Genomic DNA, 7,981 nt, shown 5'->3' on the forward strand with positions numbered 1-7,981 from the left:
GATGCAGCCAATGCTTAGAGTTCTTTAGAAAGTGAAAACAACCTATGTATAAACCTTGAGGTGTTAGAGAGCTTGCCCTGTTCCAGAAACTTAAATGTGGCCAGTAGATTTGTGGCAGGTTAGCTATTGCTGGGATGTTTTGGGGCAGGTAGATAGGGCTCAGATGCAGGTAGTCATTATAAAGCATGCAATTATTGTGGGTATTAGTGATTTGAGCATTAGTGATTTTGGTGCAATATGTTGTAAAAGTAAACTATTTTTTTCTTGCTGTTAAGAAACGTTTTTGCCAATTTTTTTAGACAAACCAAGATCTCATCTACCATTATCTCTCCAAACTACCTATCAGAGAAGTGAAAGGTCTATTTTCTCTCTATGACTTCCCTCTTTAATCCCTATATGTTTTTTCTTCTCTTGTAGGCAAATTGTTGAGATTCAGAGTAGATTACCTTATAGTAAGTACCTAAAGTAAGTACCTTATATAATTACTATATAATTATAGTAAGATTAGCTTACTATAGGCATCTGTGAATTATTTTCCTCATGAATGCCACCTGATGGTCTTTTTTCCTTATTGGAGAACAACTTTCTTCATAACCAGTGTGCACCTTAAAGGACATCCATTTTCCAGGTGACAAATACCATTATCTTACCATCTTCCTCATGTTGGAACTCTGAAATTTTTAGATTCTGTCAATCTGAACTATCAATAAATCATATATTTATTTCTTACTAATTATGTAAGTTCCTTAAGGGGGACTATCAGAACCTTATTTTACTACTGTGTCAAATACTGTAACTTACATTGGATATGCTCTCAGATATTAGGTAGTTAACACAGATGAGCTAGAGATTTCAGCCATGTTTTTAGGTCATATATATTGTGATAACCCATTCACTTACTTTGCAGCCTTCTGTTTTTGGTGAGTTAGAAATTGGAAGAAAGGTGATGGGAAAGAGGTCCTCTTACATTTTGATTACTTTTTTCAATTTTATTTAAATGTTATGTTAGAATTCTTCCCCACTAAATTATAAGCTGAAGTGAGGGCAGACACCATGATAATCCTGTTTACTGTTATGGCTCCCACCTTAGCCCATGCCCCTTCTTCCTATGGACAGGAATGATAATTTGGTTTTGAAGGAGATGAGCCTAACTTGGGCACAACTTTTGTAACTAAAGCTTTGACGAATACTAGGATACTGAAGAGCGTGGTTCAAATACTTGAGAAACAACAAAACTAAGTACACAGGATACAAAAATGGAAATTTACTTCAGGCTCAAATAGCTTAGAGTTTTAAGCCCAATGGAAATGGAATCATGGTACAGATGGGTTAACAATAAGCAAGGAAAGTGGAAGAGAATTGTGGGGTGACTGTTTCACATACTACATGCCAGAAGGTGGTAGACAGCTATTACTTTTCTGAGAAATATTAAAATTCACTTTAGAAGTGCAGGCTTTGTATCTGGAAGTATTGGGAATCACTTCTTTTATTATATAACACTTCCATCTGTGCAATGTTTGTGAATTCCCTAGGGTAATTTGTTTTGTGTAACATTTCCAGGTGGCATAGCTCTCTTTGGCATGACTCCTGGGAATATGTAAAATACAGGACAAACACTTTTGCCACAAAGTTATATTAGGAAATTAGCAGCAACTGCTATTATACACATATTTACTTATTAACACATTTGCCTTATAAATAACACAAGGAGGGAGCTCCAGTGGCGCAATCGGTTAGCGCATGGTACTTACATAAATAACACAAGGAGGATAAATGGGTGGAATACAAGTAGGGTCTTTCATAATATAAGGGTTAGAGCTCCTTTCACTCTACTTTTTGTGTGTGTTCTGTTGTACCTACTGTGGTTATGTCTGTCAGTATTTAAGCTTTTAGGTCATGTCTTTCCAGATTTATTCTGGTCACAGCCATATGCCTTTCTTTTGCCAGTGTGACATTAGCAAGATTAATGCAAAAAGAGACTTTATTAATTTTTTATTATGTTGCATTTATTATTAGAACCAACAGTCAACAGTGAATGGCAGGTTAACTGCTCTTCTTTTGTTCACTTTGGATATTAAAAACTGAAATAGATACATAGGATTGCTTTTACACTACAAAGGTAACATGTGGTCTCTGACTCCCAGCAGCAAGTATATTCGCAAAGAATTTCTAAGTGCTTGTGCATTTTTGTTTCCTGTCTCTGACCTCTAGCAACATAATAGTAAGTTGCCTGGGCTAGCTTGCTGGAAAGATGTGAGACACACATGGAGGAGAGCTGATTTATTTGGGAAGAATTCTAGGCTGTACAGGTTAGTCCCTAGTTGACTCTTCAGTTGACCTCACATAAAAGAATGATCCCAGTGGAAATAGCCAAGACTGGTCTAGATCAGCAGAAGTATCAGTGACCCATAGAATGATAAACAGTTGTTTCTTTTTTTAAGGGGTGGTCAGTAATAGCTGACTAATATACCTATTGTATTTGGAGCAATTTACTTTCTTTATGTTTGAGAACTTTAATTCCCTCAAAATTTGCAAAGTTTGCTAGAATTACTATGCTGTTCAGACTTGTAAGAATGCCAGTTATACAGATGTCTGGGCTCCTAAACTGTCCCCTGCCAAGCTATCTACCTATAGATATGTTTGAGTTCTCAGATTCTCTGTCTTAGCCCTGCCTGAAAACTTGGCTGTCTTTATCCCAAGTTTCTATTTTGGCTAGTTATCTGTGGAGGCAAAATGAAATTCCTTCAAAAGTTGGTGGACACTATGTCTTTTATATGGTAGGCAATTGGGTTCTTAGGTAGAGTAGTGACATGAGAAAATAGTTATTTAAGTAAAATCAGTCTCAAAGTTGTAAGCCTGATAATTTGAGTGGAAAGACACTAGAGACAATGATTCTAGTTGATAGTTGAATTCAGGTAGAAGAGTGAATGTTTATTTACACTTGAGCCCTGGAGAGGGGTTGTGAAAGTAAGACTCAACATGCAGATCTTTGCTGAGGCAACAGAGGAGTACACACTTTTGTTCATATTTTAATATGAAGAATTGTTTAAGAACTGCTGTTGGATTTTTTCTTGAACTCTCCAATACAATATAGGTTCTTTCTAATTTTCTAAATAGACCCTAGACCCAGGGTTCCCATTATAAACTGAAATAGGCTAGAGTGAAATCACATAAGGTTAAAACATCAACATTCATATATATAATGAATACCAAGCAAAGCCTTCAAAATAGAACTATTGTGAGACTTTAAAATCAAAACTATGGTACGCTTACACAATGGAATACTATGCAACAGAAAGAAAGAAGGGGCTCCTTCCCTTTGTAACAGCATGGATAGAACTGGAAAGCATTATGCTAAACGAAATAAGCCAGGCAGTGAAAGACAAATACCATATGATCTCACGTATAAGTGGAACCTAATCAACAAACCAAACAAGCAAGCAAAAATATAACCAGAGACACAAAATTAAAGAACTCACAATGACCAGATAGGAAAGGGAAAGAAGGTAATGGGGGAAAGAAGGGGAAGGGTCAAGTCAAGGAACATGTACAAAGGATCCATGGACAAAGCCAAAATGGAGAAAGATTGAATGTGGGAGGTGAGGGGTGGGTAGGGCAAGCTAGAGTAATGGGGGAAAAATGGGGACAACTATAACTGAACAACAACACAAAAGATGTAGCAATTTAGTTGGTGCAAAAACAAAACAAGCAATTATAGTAAACTTCTATTTGGGCTATTAATAAAACATATTTTAAAACTCTAATGAATATCTCTCCTTAGTAGCCTTAATTGGCCAAGTACACCAAAATTCACAGTTCCCTAGATTTAACCTAAACCACTTCAAAAGCTTCTTATTAACTGGAACGTGGGAGTTATAGGGAGTATTATTCTGAATGCCTTTAAACTGATTATATTTAATCCAGAGACTACTCCAATTCCAGATCATTGCAACTCTCAACTTGACAAAACAAATAAATGAAAATAAATAACCTGTCTGGTTACTGTTCTGCAGTTGATCATAGATATATGACAGAATATGAAAGCTAAAATTTAGGCACATTAATACAAATAGGCTACGTTACCCTATTTTACTTCCTAATAGTTCACTCTGTGTTTCTTTCAATTTGGAAAGAAATAATAAGTAACCCCTGAATCATGTTTAGAAATTTTCATTAATATTGAGGCAGAGTAAGCTGCCTGATGAATCTGTTGTGATCACTTGGATCAGAAGACAACAGTAAAGGTTAGAATGTGAAAACCCTATACAGCATTTATATTTCCAGGATGAATAAAACTGTCAGCATACCTAGGGTTATCAGTTATTACAATTAGAAAATCTATATGTTAAGTACCTCAAAAATGCTTTGATATCTGTTTTCACCTCAGTCCCTGCTCAGTCACTTAACACTCATAAACAAAGGACCATTTAACCAGCTTGGCGTTTGACTGGACTGAGATTGATAATCTTGAATGTAATTTTCAGTTTGGCTGAACAGCAATAGAAATTCATTCATTCTAGCTCATATATTGCCCCATGCACTCAACTTCTTTACCATTCAGTCAAAGAAAAGAAAGAAAAAGCAGATATCCATTACTCAGCAGATGTTGTGGTGGCTGTGCTTATTATTTTACCCTTAACTGGAAGCTGTTTTCTTATTTAATGTAAATACTACTAACATGCATTTGTGAGGTATAATAGACCTTTGTGAGATATGGCAGAAATCCTTGGCAAAAAGGAATTGTTGCAGTTTTTAAAATAAGACATATGTCCTAATCTCTTTGTAAAAAAATCCATTAATTCCTGGCCATTCACTGTAGTTATGTATGTGTATAGGAAAGATGAATCTGAATTTTCTGAAGGTCTTTGCAAAAAAAGCCAGATAAGTGAGTTTTGTTTTAAATCTAACTGCAGATTAGTTTAAGAATTGTAGCATTTTATCCCCTGGTCTATCTAGAGCTAGTTTTCAAAATTCTGAGGGATATATTCCAGTCTTAAAACAACAATTTAATTCAAGCCATTTTCTTCAGGTTTCCATGTTAAAAGAACCCACATGTAGATATATGAGGCCTATCCAGAAAAGGTCCAGCCATTGTTAATATAACAAGAACAGCTTGCATGACATCCATGTAACCTGGCAGCCAAGGAGAGCGGACTGGAATATGCGTGCATGAACAATGGCAACTTCACAGTACCAGTCAGTGGGGTGGTAGACACCATTGAGTGAACATGTGTACTGTGTGGCCATTGCATTCAAAATGACTGAGCAAGTAGAGTAAATAATCTGCATCAAATTTTGTGTGAAGCTTGAACATTCCTCTGCAGAAACTATTCAGATGATTCAGAAGGCCATAGCTATGGGCAACTGATGATTGGTAGCTTCACCACAACACACCTACTCATGTGTCATGTTTCATGCAGTTTTTTTGGTGAACCATCAAATCACCCAGGTGACTGAGCCCCTCTACAACCCAGATTTTGTGCCAGGAGATTTCTGGCTTTTACCAAAACTAAAATAATCTTTGAAAGTGAAGAGATTTCAGGCCATCAACCAAACTCAGGAAAAATACGATGGAGCAGCTAATGGTGATGTGAGAACTGTGTGAGGTCCCCAGGTGCCTACTTTGAAGGGGACTGAGATGTCATTGTCCTATGTATAATGTTTATTGTATCTTGTATCTTTTTCAATAAATGTCTCTATTTTTAAATTACATTGCTGGATACTTCTGGGCTGATCTTGTATATAATTTCATATATACATGCACATGTGCATTTATGAGGTCACCACAATATCTTGAATAACATTTAAAAAACAAAGAAGGAAAATGAAAATATATCTGATGACTGTCACCTAATTTTTTCAGAGAATTATTGATGTAGCTTATGAAGCATTCTTAGCTTAGTAGAGAACTTGTCAATATTTTGAAGGCAATAGCAATAAATGTAGCCTAAATGTCCTGACAATTGCTTAATCTGCACAAGGTTGTTCAGCAGCTTCCTGGGACTCCAGCAGTGGGCTAGGCATTTAGGAGAACAGGAAAGAAAACACATACAAGGGGACACCTCCAAAATGGAATTTATTTATTAAAAATTGTGTATTTATTTTTTACATGTTTAAATTTCAGTCACCTTCCCAAGTGCTCTCTATTTGATGCAAAACACCTATTGAGACATTTTTTTCCACTGCTCAAAACAGTGTTTGAACTCATCAATCATGATGCATTTTAGTACTTCTGCCATTTTTTTTCACTTCTTCCACATAGACAAATATTTCCCTTTGAGGACTTTTTCAATGGTGGGAACAAGAAAAAGTTGCCCAGGGCAATATCACGTAAATAGGGAGGTGAGGTATGGAGGTCATACGGTTTTTGGTCAAAAACTGCTGAACACTGAGTGCAATGTGGGCAAGTGTGCTCGTAAATAACCTATCGTGAAATGGAAAAATGTTGAAAGAGTCTTCAAAAAAAATTCCCTGAAGCCAAATGCAGCTTCTTACAACTATGCTACCCAATACAATGATACAGATGGGTTCCTAGAATACTCACCAAGTAGGGGAAGCCTGTATTACAAGGGGCCCAACGTACAGAAGATAATTGTTTTGTTTTTTCGGGGGCCTGGGGGGCCCAGTCATGTAGTGATGAGAACAGGGAATTGGAAGTCAAGAGATCTGGATGCTATTCTTGTTATAGTCTTCTCTAAATCTCAATTGTCTCAACATGTATGAAATGAGAAAAAGTCACAGGATGACCTTAGGATTTTTGTAGACCTAAGGTCCTGTGATTCTGACTCAAGAGAAATAGAAGACATTGATTCCTAACCCAGGTACACAAAGCTATTCTAGAGAATTAAGAGGGGCAAGCATGAAGCTATTAGAAGTGTTTAAAAGATAATATGAACACGTGCTAGATAATATAGAATATGATGTAGGAGATCAAGTAAGTTTGATAATCAGTGCTGTGGTGTAAAGATTTTTTTTGGAAGATATAGCTATAATTTGGGTCTTGTGGGTTGAGTACAGAGGAGAAAATATTATTGGCTAAAACAAACTATGGAACAACATAGATGGACTTAACACCTTCAAATAATTATTTGTGGTATTCCAGAACATATTACCTAGCAATTCTTTTTTACTGTTTATGCTGTTACAGTTGTTCCCATGTTTTCTCCCTCTCCTTACATCTACCAAGACCCACACACATCCCTTCCCAAGTCAAAGTGTTGTGCATGAACATTCCTTGGTTAACCCCTTCATCTTTCATCCCATCCCCCACTTTCTGGCATCCAACAGTCTCTTTTATGTATCTAAGCTTCTGTTACTATTTTATTCATTGGTTTATTGTGTTCATTAGATTCCACAAATAAGTGAAATCATGTGATACTTTTCTGTCACTGACTGGCTTAATTCACTTAGCATAATTTTCTCCAGATCCATCCATGCTCTTGAAAATGTAAGATTTTCTTCTTTTTTACTGCTGTGTAGTAAGCCATTGTATAAATGTATTAAATTCTTTAATCCATTCATCTACTTATGGGCACTTAGGCTGTTTCCAGCACTTTGCTATTGTAAATAGCACTATAAACAAGGGGTGCATATATTTTTGTATTGGTATTTAGGGATCCTTGGGGTATATTCCCAGAAATGGGATCACTGGGTGCAAAGGAATTCCATTCTTAATTTTTTAAGGATACTCTGTATTGTTTTCCACAGTGGCTGCACCACACTGCATTCCCACCAACAGTACATTAGGATTTCCTTTTCTCCACATCCTCACCAATACTTCTTGTTTGTTGGTTTATTGATGGTAGCCATTCTGACAGGTGTAAGGTGATGTCTCATTGATGGTTTAATTTACATTTCACTGAGGATTAGTGGTTTTGAGTGTTTTTTCATATGTGTATGGTCCCTCTGTATGTCCTCTTTGGAGAAGTGTTTATTCAAGTTTTTTGCCCACTTCTTAATTGGGTTGCTTGTCTTCTTGCCA

This window comes from Phyllostomus discolor, chromosome X, assembly GCF_004126475.2.
Source record: "Phyllostomus discolor isolate MPI-MPIP mPhyDis1 chromosome X, mPhyDis1.pri.v3, whole genome shotgun sequence".
NCBI lineage: Eukaryota > Metazoa > Chordata > Mammalia > Chiroptera > Phyllostomidae > Phyllostomus > Phyllostomus discolor.